The 21016-nt window shown below is 36.9% G+C and overlaps 1 protein-coding gene across 2 annotated transcripts in view; it reads right to left on the reverse strand.

Moving 5' to 3' along the window:
* LOC124170779 (putative inorganic phosphate cotransporter) overlaps positions 1-21016 on the reverse strand; it is a 172025-nt gene that overhangs the window by 11725 nt on the left and 139284 nt on the right. The gene's annotated exons all lie outside the window — the stretch shown is intronic.

Below are 21016 nucleotides of genomic sequence, written 5' to 3' on the forward strand. Positions count from 1 at the left end.
ATCAAAATTTAAATTAAACTATAATTTAGCTTTAGAAAGAATATAATTATGACTAATTTCTCTTAAACAATACTAAATCAACTGTTTTACATATAACCAGTAATCCTTCTAGAGAAGTAAATATGTCCGGCCTAAGTGGCGGCGGGAAAATGTCCTCGTCTGCCAACCTAGAGGTCACGGGTTCCATCCCCGCCTGGATGCATTTACACTTCCCAGGGCATGGGTGTTTGCGACTGTCGAACTTGTTATATGTACGACAGGACTACTTAATCCGTATTCCGCAAGTTAAATAAAGACAACGCTTTTATTAATCAATCATAGAGGCATCACTGTTTTTATAGTCTGTATTTTTCTTCCAGTATTTCTCTTTCCCTTTCTCTTAGAGCATATCATTTTTCTCATGAAAATTCATCCAGTAGGAACTTAATTTTAACTTATTATGGACTTGATGTATTCTATGAGAAAACAAGAAATTAGCGAAAACTAAAAAATTGGCTATGCCCCCAAGAAGGCTCTCAGCCGTCAAATGATTATATATCTCGTTCTTTTTCCTCTAACCTTTGTACTTTTTATTGAAATGGTAACTTTAAAAATGAATGCATCTGATTTTGTACAGAAACATCGGAACCTATTTCATATTCAATAAATTCATGTGTCATTGCTTACTTAGGCATTATATTTTCAGCGAAAGGAATTATTAAACAATTTAATAAATGACATAAATTTTTTTAAATTACATATGCGGGAGATTGTATTTTTTATTTCAAGAAGTACATGGAAATTACAATTCTATAAGGTAGTTAAAACTCGGCATTTTTAGAAAGGGAGGAGCCATGAATTAATTTTAAAACTCCTGCAAAAAATCAATTATTAATGGTTTTCAAACGAAATTCTAGTACGATGAAGCATTTGCACAGTGAGATGCTTCATCCATGGTGGTCTATTAATCTCAGTAGTAGAAAGAAACTTTCTCATCAAACCAATACTTTCCTTTAAATAATCAGTTTTGTGAGGCGTCTCTTGGTATACGGTGAGAGGAATGTAGCTTGAAGATTAATCACAATAAGACAAAAGTATTCGGTTTTTTTAAGGCATTGCGTGGTGGGAATTTGAGGATTTAGGTGTAAGTACGTGGTCACAAACATAGCAGTTCGATTATTTCAAAAATTTGAGAAGCAAATGAGAGGAAAGTGGACACAACAGTTAGGTTATCAGGAAGAGCACTGGATTATTGGAGAGGCTTGGAGAGGCTCATGAAGAGGAAAGAGCTGATAAGAGGATCGTTATTTACGAATTTAAAAATAAGGCTAGTGGAGAGCGTGATAAGGAGGATAGCGCTTTACTGTGCCGAAACGTGGACAATGAGGAAGGGATGGGAAAAGTGGATGTAAAAATGCGGATATGGAGAAGATGAAGTGGACGAATAGAAAGAGGAAAGTCCATGTTGGGAGCGGATACGGTCGGATTAGTCCGAATATGCTCCATGCAAATACACCGTACCCGATAGAATGCTTTATAGCCCGTAGAGTGAACACAGGTCCGCCAGCTACCTGAGTCGGTATATTATAGGCCTTTATTATATGTAAATATCGGTGACAACTAAAGCTAATTCGGTACACGGAAAATATGAGGAAAAATCTCCCTTAGCAATCAACAACTCCTCCCACGCGTATTCAAGCCCCAAAAACTCGTCCAAAGTTAAAAAACATCAAATTGAGGCACTGACCCCGTTTTTTTTTAAACATGAAAGCCTCTTATCTCAAAAGACCTCAATATCATCCTCCATAGTCGTCGGAATTTAGCCCTTAAAACCAAAATGGTATCGGTGATTTGACACCTTACCATTTCCATCTATTCTCAATAGTCAACGAGCAACTACTCAGTTCGTGTACAGTGGAAGGGCCGCCGCCACTCTCATCTCCTCCTGCACAGTCATCCTAGCCCCTCCAAATACTATCGGCTTAAATGGACGGAGAAAAAAAGTCTGGAGACACTGAAAATTGCGTGAATGCGTCGAAACGCTTTGGGTCAGTAATTAAAGATATGTAAAACGTGAAAGATTTATTTCATTTACTTTGTTCAGAGCATACCGTGTACAATTTTCAACAGAAAATTTACCCGAATTTTAAGCCGTTTGAGGTATCAAATAATGGATTATAAGGAAATTTACAAAACAAGTAAAAATGTTTTGAAATAATTTATGTAATAAAAACGGAGAATTTTTAGCTATTGTAAGAAAATACTTTTAAATGAGGTCTATAGGTAATTATCAAGTTTATTTGAAAATATCTGTGAAAGGGGACGATAAAAGGGAAGATAATGGTGACCTAAAGATTTAAATGTAAATAGATGACAGAAACAAATAATAAGGCAGGTCTAGATTAGAAGAAAATGCTAAAACAAATTGTAGCACTTTCAGCGCCGTAAAATCATCAATTTAACTTAATTCGCAAATCCACGTTAGGGAAAAAAAACTAACGTTTCATTCCATATAATGCGAAAATCGGGTAAAATTAACATCGGGTATAATGCAAGAGCACCGAAACGCAGTCTTCAAAAATAAGTAAAAGTTAAGAATTAGCATCATATCAAAAATTGAAACCATTGTTGTCTCCAAAATTATTCCTATGGAGTCGGTAGCTACTTAATCTGTGAATTCCCAAGAAAACTTAAAAACTCCGTTTCTTCGGAAATTTATGTTTGCATTCCTGTATCTAGAGTTTATATGTCATGTCAGGTATCGTGCCTGTAACAATTGACTCATAATTTTTCCAACCTTTTTTTCGCACTCAGCCCAAAGTGTGACGGCAAAATAGCCGTCCGTCGGTTGGCGCCAGTGGAAGTCAACGGATGCACAACTAACGTCGATAGAAAATTTACGAAGCGATTTTTTTTCCAGTCAGTGTGTTTGGTCTAACTCTTCATTACGTGATTTTGGAATAGCGGCGAGAGTAACTTTACTTCAATTGAAAAATTCATCCGATGAGTAGCCGGCCAGACAAATGCTGAAGGCGGCCACGGCTAGAAATGGTTTAAACTATGTATTTTGATTTTGAAATTTTCTTGAGATTACAAAATACTTTTAAAGTATATTTTGGTGAGTGATATGAACCGGTGCAAAAAGGTAGGAAAAGTACGAAATTTTCAAGGTTTCGGACCTCAGGCGCAGAGCCAAAAAGGTTCAAATGACTGGGAGCAGAAAGGTACGAAACCTCATTCGGTACGAAAAGGAGGGGTACAAAATCCCAGTCGACAAAGCACAATATTAAGCGGAACAAAATCACGATTTTTGTTTTGGATCAGAGAATTATTGCTTGACAAAAGGATTTTACATGGATTTTACCGTGATGCAAACAATGAAACAATATAACTTATGAGTAAATTAACAGAATGAATAAGAATTATGTAAATAGCTGTGAATAAAAAAGTCATATTGTCAACGTTAGTAAGACATTCTGTGTTTTTATTACAGGAAACAAAGTATGGGCGAACAAAGCAGGATTTTCAATTTCTTCAATATTATGATGATATTTGATTTTATTTATTTATTGCATATGAATTGGTTTGAAAATAGCAGATTTTCACACTGACATGCATTCTTGTAATTAGTGCGGTATAGCATGCCTTCTAAGAACTTTTGTACATATCTCACTTTCGCCGGAGCAATGTCTTCAAAAACAAACGAAGTCTGCTCCAGGTATTGAGGCGCAATTTTTTTTGTAATATGGGCCATCGTATTATCAAATTAGGAAATCAAAAATCAATTAATATGCTTACAATTACTTTCCTCAAATTTTCCGTTTTTACCGGCCGGTTTGTAAAAGGAAAGTTTATTGGGTTTTCCCTCTGCGTTACAGGCTAACGGATCGTTTTTCGTTTATAGAGCCTATAACTCGGTGGGAAACCCCGGAAACATTCCTACATGATTTTGTAACCTATCCTCAAAAGTATTGTCACAAAGCTGAACGAAATTTACGAGAAAATTTTTAATTATTTTGTACATCAGTTTTATAGTTTTAATGCTAGAGAACAAAAATAGCTAGATAACGCGCTATGGTTTAGTACTTTGTCCATTGAAACGCTTTTGCACCCCTTACAGTTTGGTGCCTCAATTCATTGCCTCTGCCACTCGGAATTATACCCAGCACTTATTTAACAGTAGATAGGGTTGTTGAGGTGGCTAGGGTGTAGGCTAGCATGCGGGTTAGGGTATAGGTAGGGGTGTAGGCTTCTCATCCAATAAGTCTGGGTTCAAATCCCGGCAAGGGCTGATATTTTTCACGCAAGGCCTGATCCCTTTTTGGGTGCCATATGAAGAATCACACGGATTGACGGAGTTAGTAACGAGGAAGTCCTAAGAAGAGAAGGGAAACCTCATGAAAACCTAAACAAGAAAACGGAACATGCCACATCTTGAGACATGATGCCCTGACGAAGACAATTGTCGGGGACAAGTGGATGGCAAGAAAGGAAAAGGAAGACTTCGAACAAAATATATGGAACAAGTAAAGAAGGATGTGAAAGTAAAAAATACGTATGTGTGAAAATATTAGCTAATAGGAGAATTGAGTGGAGAGCTGCATCAAATCAGTCTTAGGATTATTGACCAAAGATGATGTGAAGGGCAAATTCGAAGGACAAAACTCCGTCCGCCGGATTAGATGTAAAGGGGTGGCCCCTTGGCGCCGTTCTAGTGCAGGCTAACGCTGACGCCAGGTTTCCCTCCACTCTTCTTTCTCTAGGCTTTTGTCATCTCGCAAATTTCATTTGTAAGAGAAAAGGTGGAATATTGCTCGGTGATTTGGAACCCTCATTTGTGAAATTTGATGTGATGATAGATAGAGTACAAAAAAGATTTCTAAGATTAATGTATTATTTACTCTACAGTGTTTATCCTGTATTGGGGAATCATGCAGAGTACAAAACTTTGTTGAACGAGTTTGAATTGTAAAATTGACTAAAAGAGGAGTCGTAAATGATTTCCTCTTTCTGCGTGATGCAATTAATAAGGGTAATTGCATGTAATTGGTTGGGAAATTGAAGTTTTTAGTCCAAATAACAAAGTAAGACTAAAGTAACATTCTATGCAATCAGTGTTAATATAATCATATTCATGACTGTGTAACACCATGCCGTACTTTAATCGGAGGTGCTGGCGCATTGGCTGCCTTCGATTCGATTGAGCATTCGATTGAGTTGTCCGATGATTAATCCACAATATTGAAAGCACCCATTGTCCATTGTTAATACGATTTCGATATGGTTATCTACCTATGTTGTACAAAGTAAAACAAATATTTAAAAAACAAGGCTCTAATGCCGTAATTTAAACATTTTTACCGTGAAAATATTTACTTTCTGCATTTAGTTCAGTCCATTTTTTTGATATTGTTTTGCTTAGCCAGAAACGGAGGTTGAAGTCAATGAAATTTTTGGTTTTCAATATAGTCCTAAATGCTTTGAGTAACATGATTTAGCATCGTTTGTTAATCATGAGGTAGTTTGAATACATCGTAAAACCCTAAATTGGATCATTACCGTGAATCATTTCTAAGCCCATCAATACAATATTTCGAAGCGCATTATACTCAATATATCACAAAGAGTGATTTAAAATGGTAAATTTTATGAATTAAATTTCCTGTCTCGGTCCGAAACTATAGCAGGTAATTATGTTTCGCACTCGGTCCGGAGCAATATCATTTTGGGTAATTTCATGCCTTACTCGGTGCGGAACCAACTCAAATCGGGTAATTTTGGGTCTCAATCGGTGGGGAACTATACCAAATCGGGTAGTTTTGGGTCTCAATAGATCAATTTAGGCAATTTAAAAAAATTGAGTTTTACCCCCATAAATTGCACTAGCCCACTATTTTGCCCATCAACGTTTCTCTTTTTTTGCCAATAAAATGGAAAAAAGGCTTTAAATCACTTCATAATATTAGTTACCTTTATATCTTGTAAAATTAAAAGGACGACTTATTACATTTTTAGCAATGATGGTCTGGCTTTTGCATAAGTGGCAGTGAGAAATTGAAGTGCATCGGGAATTTAAAAATACGCCAAAAGTTGCAAAATATAATACGAGACCTTTATTAAGTGAGGCGATACTTTGACCTTCCATCGTTTCTCCCTCCCTCCAGTAGCCGATTAATACTCTACAGCTCTCCCTAAGCTCCCATTTCCTATTCCAACATTTATCCTTGCATATATATCCTCGTTGGCCTTCTGGATGCCATTTCATGGTGCCAATGCCATAAGGATTTTGCCTCGATTCAAACAGCGGCGTAGGCTTTGTTTCCTCCATCGTGTTATGATGTTTTAATGAAGCCTAAAATAGCAAATAATTTCGAAATAAATCTAAATTTTGACGTAGAATTACAGATTTGATGATTTATTAAGAGCAAAAATATACTTTGTTCCCTAAGCGAAGGCATAATAAAAGTTAGAAATCTCTCGCACGTCTTAGCATCTATTCATTTGATTTTTGAAATTTCCCAGAAATTAGTACGGAGGAATTGTTAATTGGTTGCCACCAATGGTCCACCCGCGTTCACTTAGGACACCATGAGCCATTAAATGAAAATCGGTCGCTCTGTTTAACGTTTCCGGCTCAACTTTGTGAAGCCACGTTACAGGAAAATAAGACTACAGCTCTAGGAAGTACATAAATTGCCAATGAGGAACGTACAAATTTACTTTACTTTTCCTACGAAGGTGGGCGTAGGAGATTTCTGAATGCCATTTGAGTTCCATTTGAGTAACATTTATCCACGAATATTAAGAAAGAGGGCCCTCAAGTCGGCCACTAAATGTGTTGTCACCCACTATGCATTTCAATGGGTTAACAGAAGTCGCCACTCGCGTCGCTGACGGACAGATTGATCCTAGTTTTACGGGGATTTATTACTTTTCAATGCTATTCCTCGCAATTATAAACATTATACTGCAAAATATTGGAAAAAGCATATCGCATTGTTCTCATCTCCGCGCTGCACCGTGCTGACACTTTTGAAAGCCGATTAAAATGCGACCGAAGTAGTAACTGAAATCAGCTTTGTATGGGATGGAATTTGGCCTCCTCTATGCAGTGGCCTTGCATTTATTGAAGCCATTTAATGTTCGGGGGAAAAAGAATTCGCACGCCTAACCGATCGGAAAATATCACTCTTATTTTCTGGGTTATTTTGGACCTGGACATATCGTGCGGCTCTACGACGATGTTCCACGTGTTGCTTTGAAAGATATCTATTCTTAAAGCTCAAGCAATCTAAGTTAAGCACATAGTCCCTGAATTTTAAATTTGAGTTCTGAATTTAGTAAATTTTAAACTATTAAGCTGCTCCCAGCCTAATTCATACGAAGGACGTGCAATGCTCACTGATCGCTCGTAGCGTATTGCGAAGTTTTCACAAAAATATTGAATTAAAATTAGTTTTATTTAGCTAGTTCATTGAATTATAATTTAGCAAACGGAATAGGTCTCACAATAGCTGGAATTAAATCTTTTTAATGACAAAGCAGATTATCTTTCTAAGTCTTTGACACATCAGAAATGAGTGACGCAACCGGGAGCAATAATAATGTCTCCAGGTCAAGGGATCGTTGGGACACGCAATCCACTGGTACAGGATTGTACACCAAGGAATAGGATATTCCTGTATATAAAATAAGGGTCAAGGTGGTGCTTTGGTTCTATGATTTAGGACAATAGAAATACACTGGAAGTTACACAAGGAAAGATTATGAATGAGAAACTGTGCCGAAGCCAGTTAAAAGTAAGTATCGTAATAGAAATACACAGTTCATCCACTCGACTGGGAAATATTATTTCCGTCCATTATGACAGACCAATTTTTGCAGATTAGATACTACATGATATCATTTAGAGCAGGATTTCTATACGTTCCAGTTATTGTAAAAGTTTCTGTTACACCTACATAAAGCCATTACCACATTACCAATTAAATCAGCTTGAACGTGATGTTGCCATGTCATTAAGGACGCGAGGGAGGAAAGTAATAACGAATGCTTGCATTTTATAAGTATAAAGTTTCCCTGTTTACACAATAAAGCATTGATTGAAACCTCGAATTTTTAACTAATTTGATTTTCGCTCGCAGTTGGAGGATTATTTTATTCCACTAAAATAATGCCTCACTAATTAAAAAATCGGAAAATTATGGTTTTCACGATATAATTTTATGTAGATTAATTTTTTGTTTGGAATAAATCAATATTCAATTGCAATGCAAAGGGTGGAAATAGATTAAGTTACTCGCTAAATTACTATCACGACAACTCAGAATTTCTCCTCACTTAGGAGCAAAACTGAACTGAAATAATTATGGCCTTTCTTTGCGAGATTCGTTCCCTCAAGGTCGCTCAGAAAGGGGTTAAGCGGTCACCCACAGAAAGGGAATCGCAAGGAGCTTTTGACCTCTACGAACATCTCCAATCAATACCTCGGGGGCCACCTATGTCACGTAGTCTTCGGCAATGCGTTGAGAAAACGTATCACTCTCGCTTGAGCGATATTGTTTCTAGTAAAATGCTACTCGAACAAGACTTAGGCCATTATCTTTGAAATTGAGGAGTATGTTAAGTAAACCCTTGTCAGCATTTTCCTGTGTCTCAAACTTGGAATTAAAATCTTTGTAATTTCTAAGGTGGGATTTTTTAAATTTGGGGCAGCGGTTAACGCTAATCAAGGTCTACTCCATGTACTGTGAAAATTGCAACATGATGAAGTACGTTTCAAACAAGTTATTTACCGCGAAAAAAGACAAAATACGATCGATCGAGAGCAATGTGTACTCCTTAACTAAAATTCGCTCTGGTTAATGATTTTTTAGCGAGCACATACCATCAGTATAAAAAAAATTGACTAAGTAACTCAAATAGAAAGCTATTATTTAACTGAATTATCATATATTAACGCACGAGGGAAAGGCTAAATTGACTAAATTTTAGAATATTTTGATGCACTAATAAATTAATAATTGTGAAGTACAATTAATTTCAATACTAGTGGTTCGATATTGGGATTGATTAGTAGGCCAACCAATGACTGCGTAACGTCAGACATGAGTAATGTTTGGATCGGCAGTTAAGGTGATAACGAATGGATGCAAAGGACTGCACGTTCATACAACGCTTTTGGTCAACGCACAAACGGGCACATAATGATCAATGCTGTGGAGCGGGGTATAAGCTGACTCTTTGCGTAGTATACGGAAATCGTTTTTCTATTGTTTTCTGTTCAGCGTCTTCCGCTCACCGCCTTACTTCTATATCTACTTAGTCCTTTTACATAAAATAATTCTGCAATGTATCTATGACTTCCAAGTGCCAAGTTTCCAACTTCTCTGGGTACTATCCTTCCCGAGCAACACCGGGTGACCTGTTAGTATCATATAATGGCAGAATGCACAATGCCCAGTGTACCCAGAACCAGGGGCGCAGCTAGGAATCAAGGCTGGGAGGGTTTAGGTACAACTAATACCGGGGTGTGTGGGGGTATGGAATTCCCACCAGGATAAGCGGTATGTGCGAGATTAATAAATAGCGGAATTTGAAGATAAACGGTTCAAAATGGTGAGTTTTACGGCTTTCTGAGGGATATTTGGGTTTTAACCCCCAAAACCCACCTCCTTCGCTGCGCCACTGCCCAGAAGAAGGTGTAATTGCAATCCGATAGTCTCTACCTAAATAATGACTGAAGTACAGTTGATGCCTTGGCCGAAACCATTATGCTAGGACGAAAACATGAAAGAGAGGTACTACATCGCTATGTTTGATTCAAACCATGGAATTTTCGCTCGCAGCAGGTGGGTAATTTTGTTTCGCTACAATAGCCTTATCAAGAGAGAGGCCCTACCTTGCTCTCGTCAAGTCGCACCTCGAATGGATAGCGAGCACAGAGGATAATTCGTGGAAGTAATATCTAATCCGCGCATTAAGAAATTACAAAGAAAGGCGCCTCGATTCGTCAAAAAGTGCCAAAAGCAAATAAACCGCCGGAGAGCGTTGCAAAGCTTTTACAAGAAGTTGTCTAGGACCTGCTAGAAATAAGGAGGTTGCTTGATGGGCTTAATTCGTTTGATCCATTAACAAAAGATATTTTTTAGATCCACACGGAAAACGATCCCTCAGAACCACAATATATTTCCCGGCATGAATTAGTTATAAAGTTAGCCGAAATCATTGGTATAGCAAATCGCTTTTCCCTCGAACATTAAATAAATTCTAGGTCGAACTTGGGAAGTTAAACCCTTCATAGTGATTTCATAGTATCCTCAAGCAGGTTAATGTATGGTGTCCTAAATCCCCTCGCAAATAGCCTATTCTAATTTACTAATTAATATTCTAATTAACTATTTAATCGACTTAAGGGCAGTGGCGTAGCCAGGGTCTGTAGTCTGAGTGGACCGGAACCCCCCCCCCCCCCCGGAACATAAAACACAATTACTTTCCTTCATAAAAGATAAAAAATATTAACAAATCATGAATTTACAAAAGATGTCTTTGACAAATGAAGTTTTTTATTATGGAAAGTGTTAAAATTAGTTCAAAACCCTGTACTTAGTAAGTACCCTGTAGATCAAAAATTTTCCTCCTGATTTTGCACGGCCCCTAACTGCTTACGGGTCAGAAAGTAGATGAATTAATGTCCGTGAAAAGTAACCAATTTTCATCCTTGAAGAGTGTTCGCAGTTACGTAAACGAAAACTAGAGGCGCCCGCGAGGCAATGGAGGTGGCAGGAGGCGGGAAGGCTGAATTGAAATCACGTGATCAGATCCCTTTTCTTTTGGGCTGTCAATTGCCACAGCGTGCTGCCCCAAGCACTCGTCCCTTAATATCTGCTTCCGCCCCTACTAGTGAAATAATATAAATTGGACAGGATTAGGATAATACCACGCTCCAATACAGCTAACAAAACAAGGTCACATTGAATGTTTAAAGTGATGAAGCTACGAGAATTCCCCGTTTGAATACTGGAAGACATTCGGCAGTGTATTGAAAGAAAACCAATAATTCGTGAGAGGAAGAGGATTATGAAGGAATACGTGGAAAAAATAGACGTGAAAACGCTTACAGAGAATATGCTACTTATACAGACCGATTTCTGAAATATATTTTGGAAAGCTATAATAATATCTCACAGTACAATCAAAGGATAGTTATAATAAAGTTAGATAGATAAAAATAGATTACACCGGTAGATACCGTAGTGGTATCGGTTTAAATGCCAACGACATACTACGAGGATGAAGAAGTTGAAGATGTCTACGAAAATATAACGGAAGTAACATAACAGGTACGGGATGAAGAAAACCTTATTGCTTCAGAAGGGGGCTGACAAGTGCAAATGTTTTAGGACCATAAGCCTGACTACATCGATGCGTCAAAGATTCTGACAAGAATCATTAACAAGAGCATAGAGGGAAGAGCTGAAAATTGCTGGATGAGGACCAATTTGGATTTAGTAAAAGCAAGGACATTTACATTCTTGAAGAGAATGGAGAAGAAGAAACCGATCCTCATATCGTTTGTCGATTCAAAGAAGACATTTGATAACGTTGAATGGAAATCAATCCTTAGAATTATGAGAGAGTTCGGAGTGCTCTACAACGATCGTAGAATTTTTCACACTCTGCATAAAAACCAAGTAGCTGTGGTCAAATGTGGACCCAACTGTGCAGAAGCAAAAATACGAAAAAGGGTGAGGCAAGGGTGTGCACTTTCCCCCATAATTTTTAATGTTCACATCGATAAGCCATCAGGGGCCTGATTCTGGTTCTTTCTAGCTATAGCCAACGCGATTTGTCGAACAGATTGGCGAACGGTGACTGTATTCTCATTTTCAATCGCTAGCTATTTCGCCAGAAAACCTTCGCTTCGTCCCTCTGGCGACGAAAAAGTTATTCTCGTTCTGTTTAGTGAGCATATAGCGAATGTAAACATTCGCCAAGAGTGAATTTCGCCAGCGACGACAGTGAAGTCGCTCTAGCAACTTGGCGAAAAAATTGATGAGAGAACGACTCGTGATTTATTACAGCTATACACCGTTATTATGTAATATTTTTGAACCCAATTAGATTAATTGTTATTCAAATGCTTGGCATACAACCTGTGTGTTGTTTTACTCATTGTCGTTCTACGTAATTCAATAGATGGGATTTAAAGTAGGTTTGAATTTGAATGAACCGCAAAGCTTTTGTCTGGCAAGCGTATTGTGTTATCGTGGGAGTGCTGTTATTCTGAGCATATAAATGTGTTGGATTGCCTAAGAATACTTGTTGTTTCGGTTCTTATGCTCGTGAACGCTTCATCGGAAATAATAAGAAAGAGACTGACCGAAGTATTCCCATATAAGAGCATATCTTATATTAAATGAAGTAGTGGTGTAGTGGATAGCACGGCGACCAAACGTACTCAATGTCATGAGGTCGATTCCTTAAGTAGTACCTTTTTTTCTCTCCACCACAAGAAACAGGTTCGCATACTATGGCTTTCATCTTCAGAGGCAAGTCACTTGAAGATGTCAAAATATTTTCTATACACAGGGTAATCTATCATCAGTTGTTCAGCTCTTATAAAGTCTCACTTAATTTCACTATTAGGCTTTACATTTAAGTCCGGGAGAGCTCTAGGCAGCATAGAATGTGTATTACGCTATTATGCCGCCTATGGTGTTCATCCAACATCAGCTAATTATGCTTATATGAGAATATTTGACTGTATTCCCTAACTATTCTTCCCTAAAATATTATCCTTGCCTTACATAAGTTCTTTAGCGTACGAAAAGGTGCTTATCATTTTCTTCCGTAAGTAAACCATACGAAACAGATATCTATCTTATTTTGTGCCATCTGGGTTAGGTTAAAATTAAAAATATTAACCCATAAATTTCACTGGAGTGACTTTTGGACTCATGTTTTATATCTATGAAAAAGATGAAAAACAAAGAGATCGGTTTTATATTCCATGAGGAAATGCTGAGAATAGTGGGCGAAAAGAGAAATCTTCTAGAATCCATAAGCAGAAGACGGTACAATTGAGTTGCCCACATTATGAGAGATGATGGCCTGATGAAAATAGAATGACATGTGAAAATAGAAATAGAATGACAGGTGGAAGAAAGAGGGGCAGACGACGGCCCCGAATGAGTTACATAGGACATGTTGTGGACGATGTAATAGAGCAGGGATACGTGAATATGAAAGGGATTGCGGAAAAGAGAGAGGAATGAAGAGCTGTGTCAAACCAATCTTAGGATCGTTGAATAATGATAATGATAATTATTCCAAATCTTATTCTTGAAATATATTTTGAAAACTTTAATTTTCCTCAAGTTTTTCAATTCTTGCCAAATAATGTAAATTAGTGGATGCAATAACCGTACAGACGGAATGGAAAGAAAATACCCGGTGATAATCTAAGAATATGCTTTTATCATCTCGTTTTTTAAAATTGCATTCACAGAATGTAAATGAATTAATGTACTGATTGTTAAGCAAAAATAAAATGCTGAATATCGTAGAAAATTAATTGAACATGATTCGATCATGTCCTCTGGAGTCAAGTTCTTAAAATGAAAATTACAACAATACAAAAGATACAGCTAATTTATAAAAGTAATTTTGGTCAAAATATATTTGATTGAGAGGCCAGACTCTGATATTTATCTTCTCCATGAACATACTCGATAGGCGTCATTGATGATAACTGATGCTATTAATGAAGCAACTGAGAATATAAGGGTAAAAGTAGAGCTAATGAATGACAGAAAAAATGGAATAGAAGTTTGGGAATAGAAGTTTAATTAACATCGAGACCACTTCAGATCCAGTCCTTTGAAGGGATGTCGGAAGAAAAATGGTGCCAACCCCAAACTTCTATAAATCAAAGTAGGAAAATGAATTTCACCAAAAAATACCCCATATTTGACTAAGATGTTGAAAGCACAATTTATTCAAAGTTCACTGAAATAAAAATCGCACGATGAGTTACTGGCTTGGTCTTTCATACCTCACCCACAGCTAACTGATATTGTACCTAACCTGCATTTTTGATTGGGGCCTCCTCAAGTTCTTTGACGATTAGTCTCTTCTCGGTCTCATTTTATAGTGACTTATTTCAATCTTGTAGATTATGAGAATTAAGATTATCAGCATTGCTCTCGTAACTTCTTCAACCTATTTCCTCCATAATTAATTTTCCTTTCGTACGGGGCTGGGAAAAATACAGGCCGAGGAGTATTTGAAATACAATATACAGCTTCAAATGTGCAAAATACAAAGTAATTTTAACTTAGGCATTTGAAAAACAAACAACAAATAGTATTTTGAAAATATTTCAAAATAAAAACTACATTTGTATGGAAACTAAGGTCTTAAAAAATACAACATGTCTTGGAACGTCATGGACAGTGGAAAACATGAATAAAACGATTCTTACAAAAACGAAGTAATCTCTGAATCATAATATTACAGAAGTGTTATCAGAGCTATTTTGAAAGTATTTTACAAATGTATTTTTATATTATAATGGGAAAATACTAAAACTCTGTTTGTTAAATATAAAATAAAGGATACATTCATGTCGTGTATTTCAAATATCTACCAATTACAATTGTATTTCAAATTCGTATTTTAAAATACTTGTATTTGAAATACTGCCCAGTCCTGCTTTCGTAAAGGTTCCTCTCGCAACCTCTTCAATCTCCATAATGTAACATTTCCTATCTACCAGTTTCATGCTAATCGCCATTTTCTTCAAATTTCCTACAAAATATAATTCCATTTGATGAAGCCTTCTTAAACATCGCATATTGTCGTCTAGTTTCAAGATAATCAAAGGAATAAATTCTTCTGTCTAGCCATCTTCCAGTCTAATTATTGCTGGTGTCAAAGGACTCATTAGGTAATGTGTTGGGTATTGTTACTCTCCTGTGAAGCAACATGGTGTCCTAACCCACAAATTGCTCATCCTCCCTCGATGATTTCACTGGGGAGAAGTATTGATAATTTGTTTCCAACTTTGCCCGATTCCAGCTTTTGCACATGTGGCGAAAAAGTCTGTTTTCATGAGCTTAAAGGCTACGGTAAGCCTGAAAATAATAGAATGCAAAAAAATCAAAACATGTATCTCTATATTTACACTTCATCAAGCTACACGAGCTACTATCGAGTCGACCGCAATTCCATTTTCATTTCAATAAAGATTTTTGGCTATATAATATATAATGCCAAGAAAGTAGCATAGCAATGACCCCAAACTTTAACTTAAACATGGTCCAACATGTTTTCTACAAGCTTTTTTTTTTGCAAAATTGACTTAAATGACCTCAATGCAGAAGAATCTCGATAAGAAGTGTTTAAAGGGGATTAGGGAAACAGTCGAAGTGCTCTTTTTGTTGAGGGTCGTGCTATCAAGGTTATTTTGGCTATCAGTCACAATATCGAGTTCAATGGAATCACTAAATCCCTTCATAACATATTTTATTGTACAGAGTCATGAATAGAGTCGCGTTATCGAGGTTGATTTGCCGAAACGGCTCGTTAAAGATGTTCTTAGTTACGTTGTGAATTGGAAAAAAATCCAAGTTCTTGAGGTTGTTTGGATAACAATAGTCCCGCTGTGGAGGATAGTTTAGCATTATTTGTAGTGGCAGTCTCAAGGGAATTCTAAAATTGCACTTGTAATTGAGGTGGTGTTATTGAAGGACCCCGGAGATTGTACAATAGAACCTCGTGCAAGCGAGGTTCTACTGTGTAATATCCGTTTATACACCGCATGGTAAATAGACTTCGAAACCTACAGGAATTTACGAACTAAAGAAAATAATATAAAAAAAGGGTAAGGAGTAAATCCAAAATAAAAAATGATAAGCAATAAACCCTGATTTGAGGAGAAACTTTTGGAATATTCATGAAAACAACTTTTGCTTCGTTATGGGGTAAATATCACCCAATTAAAACTTGACGTTGAAGCCAAGGCACTGATTTTCGAATTGTTAAAATTTTAAACAAAAACTATCTTAAGGAACGCCGAAATCCTTTTCGATGCAATCAATTTTAAAACTCTATATCTCTAACTGACGAGTAATTCGTGGTGTGCCATGACACCGAAGATGATACAAAAATTCAGCAGACATAAGGTCCACATAATGTAAATTTTTTTGATTTATAATAGAATTGGAAAGCTTAAAAGCTAGTACCACTAGTCTTCTAAGAAGCAAGAGGGATTCGGAGTCCCGATTATTCACGGTTTAGGTTTCCTAATTATTGAAGTTTTTTATCTTATAAAATACTAAGATCATTGTCTCTCCGCGATTTTATTATTTGGTAAAAGTTTATTTTCCCCGAGAAAATGAAATAATTATCTGGCCCTTGCAGCATGCATGCATGAAATATTTCGTATCACTCCTGACTGTACCCTTTTAATATCCTTACTTTTATAAAGCGTTTTCTCTTTCACACCATATCTTTATTTCTCATGCATCCACGTAACGTACCCTCAAGAGAAAGGTTCCGTGATTTTGTTGTGTGTCAAGGTGAGCGATGGATTGGGCCAATAGCTCAGAAAAAAATCACTATATTATCGAACTCTGTGCTAGACAAATTTTCCAGAACGAATTATTCCAAGGCTATTTATTTTCATCGAGAAAAACTCTAGAAACACGCCAAAATGTGACTGAAGAACGGAAATCGATAGAACCGAAAGGTCTTATGTAAACCTCTTTTATATTTTGAATAGGCACATTAGATTATGCATAACCAGGTCGTGTTGCACGGTACTCCAAGCCGCTGTCGACAGTAAGGATATGAATAGGGTACAGGCGTAAGTGATACAAAATATTTCATAAATGCATAATAAAATTACGAGACAAATATTTCATTTTATCGTGGAGAATAAACTTTTACCTAATAATAAAGTATCAGAAGGACAATGATCTAAGTATTTTATTAGAAAAAATACGTCAATCATTAGAAAATCTAAAACCGTGAGACTCCGAATCGCTCTTGTTTTTATAGAAAACTTGTGCCTCCTGTGATTTTAGGCTAATTTATTTATTATTCTCATTCGTGTAAAATTAGATTGAATGAGTTATATTTTGTTTTGTAAAAATAGTAAATCCTGAATAAAATTAAAAATAAACAAGAAAATATATTGGGTCAACGTTACCACTATTTAGACTTCACATAATCGACTAAGTTAAAATACCAAGTAACCTGCCACAGCGTTGGTAGCAGGATGGGCATGATCCTTTTGTTTAAAATTATCACTGAAATGGCATGAATAACGCACCTTATTTGAATATTGTTTATATAAATTTATTAGACTAAAATTATTTACTAAATGTACGCTCGATGCGCCATCTGCATGCGACCATCCATACAACTCCCCTCAACTCTTCGTTACCCCCATCACCACTTCTTTCCTCGCCGCGAATATGAATACCCATGCAAGAAAGACTCTGAAAAAATCTATTTCGTGGATGCTCAGGTCATAATATATCTGGGATGCTATAGTCTGGAATGATGACCCACAAATTAATAGAGGAATACGCTAAATGTGATCTACAATGGGTTAGGACTGCATCGATCACGCCGTCGTGAACATAATCACTCACTCAGTGATGCAACCCTTTTAGCTAGAGGCTAGTTTCGATAGCACAGGTTAAAGCTCACCCTGTACTTGGCAGAGGCGTGAGACTTTCACAGTTTCCAGGTAAATAGGCCGATTCTTTCCCTCGGCCACCGCGCACTTCGAAGATTTGACTTGGTGGTGCCCAAAGGATTCACCAGAGATTTTAAACTGGGACCTTTCGGCCTGCATCCCAGTGTCCCCACCACTAAGCTACCACACATCCTTGCAAAGATCACCGAGTTCCAAAATCGAACGAACTGAAACAAGTGATAAACAACAAGATGTCATTCTTAATACTGAACTGAGCGTACATTATTACCGAGAAAATATATACATCAGGATGGTGTTCGCTACAAACTCTCAAATTATATCTCGGCTACATCAATTAATCATGAGATATGAAACAATAAAGAACCACCACGACTAAAAATAGAAAAAGAAGGGCTCCCAAGAGAAAATCAACTCCCAATAAAAATCGGATCAAGGCGGGCGCTGAGAAGATCATGAAAGAAAAGCTGTTAGTAATCTGTTAATGGACGAGATAATCTTTCGCCGAAATTATAAATCTTCCCAGAAACAATCTCTTCCCTTAAAAATTTTCTCCACACCCACGTTCGTCACTGTGATAATCGGTTCTGGAATTAGCTCCCCTCAAGAGAAAGTGACTACTCCCTCAAGAAAAGCGGTGATTGCTGGTTTCTTTCAGCATACTCAAGGTCGTTCTTTCTTCGGGAGGATTTAAAGTTTTGTTTAGGCTTCTAAGGGATGATATTTATAAGAACACTTTCTTTTGGGATTTACTCCGCGTGTCTTCTCCGGTGAAAGTATGTGACGTGAGCCTTCATTGACCTAACACTGACGAAAATCATGAGCCAATAAGAGACTTATGATGTGGATAAGTTTTCAAGAGGATTGCGAGGATTTTTCATGAGAGTCCTCTTGAAAACATAACGCAAGTGACTATAAGGTTTTGTACAGCATTTGAAGTCACCTTTGCAAGGCTCTCATTGAAAATTTCTACAAAAATCTTTAAAAATCCCGTATGAAAAAAAAGAATGTATCTCCATAGAATTTACTAATCCTAACCAGCACCTTTCGAGGGGGCACAACAGGAAACGTTCAGCAAGCCTCTTAGAAACCTCTAGAAAACTCCTTTGCGTTGCAATTTGTTTTTTGAAGCGATTTTCATTGAGATTCACAAAATATCTTCGATCTCTAAATATAAATTTGCACTAACCCTTTAAAATGCACTAACTTTCATTAATTTTTAAGCTGAAGAAGCCGACAGCAATGATGGAGAAATTTTGGTCCGAGAAAATGAAGAGGTAGTGAAGTAAACACTGGCAATTTTGTACGATTATAAAATTTATTACGATCTAGGTTTCAATCTCGCGAAGGTGTAGTAACATTGAAAAGATATTTAATAACAATCGCGATTAAAATCCGAAGATTCAAGCGTGATGGAGTGGAATTTTTCCATATTGAAACAAATACTTGCAGTATTCCACGAAGATGAAGTAATGTTGAAACCTAGGTCGTAATAAAATTTTTAATTGTTGAAAATGGCATGTATTTTTTCAGTATGGCGAATAGTTTTTAGGCCTTTAACCGCTAGATGCGCGGATGGGTAATTTGCTAACCGCCGACGAAGGGGACGATAGGGTAATCACGATATTGAAATACATATATACTTGCAATTTTCCACGATTATAAAATTTGTAATGACAATAAAAAGTTATTTGTAGTAAAAATGATGTTGTAACATTGAAACCTAGGTCGTAATAAATTTTATAATCCAAATTGCAAGTGTTTATTTCAATACCGAACAATTCCACTCCATCACGATCTTGGATCTTTGGATTTAAAAATGAAGACACACGGAGAAAATTCGGAGAGTAACGGCGCGGCGCTTCATTGATTGAGGGCTTTGTTTTAGAGATTTATTTGGGAGTCGTCGGGAGACTCACCGAGTTGGACTGGCAGGGTGAGCACGGCGTCGACAAACCTTAATTGTGCGCTCGGCTCAACTGGCCATAGGTCATGCGAAGGCCGATTGGTCATGACACGGCTTGATGGTGCCATCACTTTAGAGGCGGGCCTAGTCCATGTGAAGGGATATAGGACTAATTGACGCCCTAAATCTATACCCTGCGAGACAAAAATATTTCAGACAGATTAATAAATCACATTCACTTCACGGAGGGGTCAGGCCTGAACCAGCGGTCTACTCCTCAGAGGGAGGCGTGGAAATATTTCCAAGTCGTTTATAACGTGTGCAATCTTGACACAATCGTCTCTCATTGGACGGATTAACAACGACGAACGATTTGTGGTTGCATTGAAAGTTATTAGCCCAGTACCGCTGGTGAATGTCCGAACTACTTATATAAAACAATTGACTGACGACTAGTATCAACGGACTGTATCAATATTTTCGAGCATTCCATCGACAAACAATATTGTGCGCTTTTTCATCCGAATTTCTCCATTGGCAGAGTTAGCTGTCGTATATAGATATCAGCGATACCTTAGCTACCCATCGACCTTGCATTGAAATACTCAGCTTATTTTTTTAACCCCAGATTAATAAACCTGGCTCAGAGTCACGTGGTCACTAAACCTTCGTTATTTTGACGACGCTATTTTATACCTTCCAAACAGGTTATTTTTGTGCTTTAAACCGATGGAGTTAAGATTTTATTATAGTTAATGTAAATATTAAGATCTTTAATGGAAAATATTTATTAATTATTATTTCTACTATGATTTATAACAAAATTTTGCTGTTAAGCACTGGGGGAAAATATTTAAAAAATTCAATAAAATACATAATTTTTTTATTACAAAATTCATTTTCCAAAACTTTGGAATTTCAATTTTCGCAAAAATTATGAAGGTTTAGTGATCCAGAGTTAACTTTACCCTGTATGCAATGGAGTAATAAGCTCAACAGTTCGGCGAGATATGATGAAATAACACACTACATTGAAGTATAGGAATATGTATTGATTAGAGGCTTAATAGATTTTTTTCAACATTCCATTTATATGTTTAGCCCTTTTAGTGCCACCGAGCCGATGTATTGGCCCTCGCTGGTTGAGCGAAAACTGTCAGGGGCGAATTATTTCACCTTTTTTCGTGATTGTGGCCTTTTCAACGGCTGTAATTTATGTAAACCCTTATAATCTATCTATGGTTATAAGGTGTAAATATAACTTAAGAATTGGGAAAAAATCTACACGTATTAAATAAAATTAAGTAGCTGAAAATTTTTTAACTCTGAAATGTTGCTAATTCCGGAAAAAAAGCCTTGGCAGTCTTCGTATATCCCACCTGAAATGGACTGGCAGTAAAGGG

This window comes from Ischnura elegans, chromosome X (assembly GCF_921293095.1).
Source record: "Ischnura elegans chromosome X, ioIscEleg1.1, whole genome shotgun sequence".
Lineage (NCBI taxonomy): Eukaryota > Metazoa > Arthropoda > Insecta > Odonata > Coenagrionidae > Ischnura > Ischnura elegans.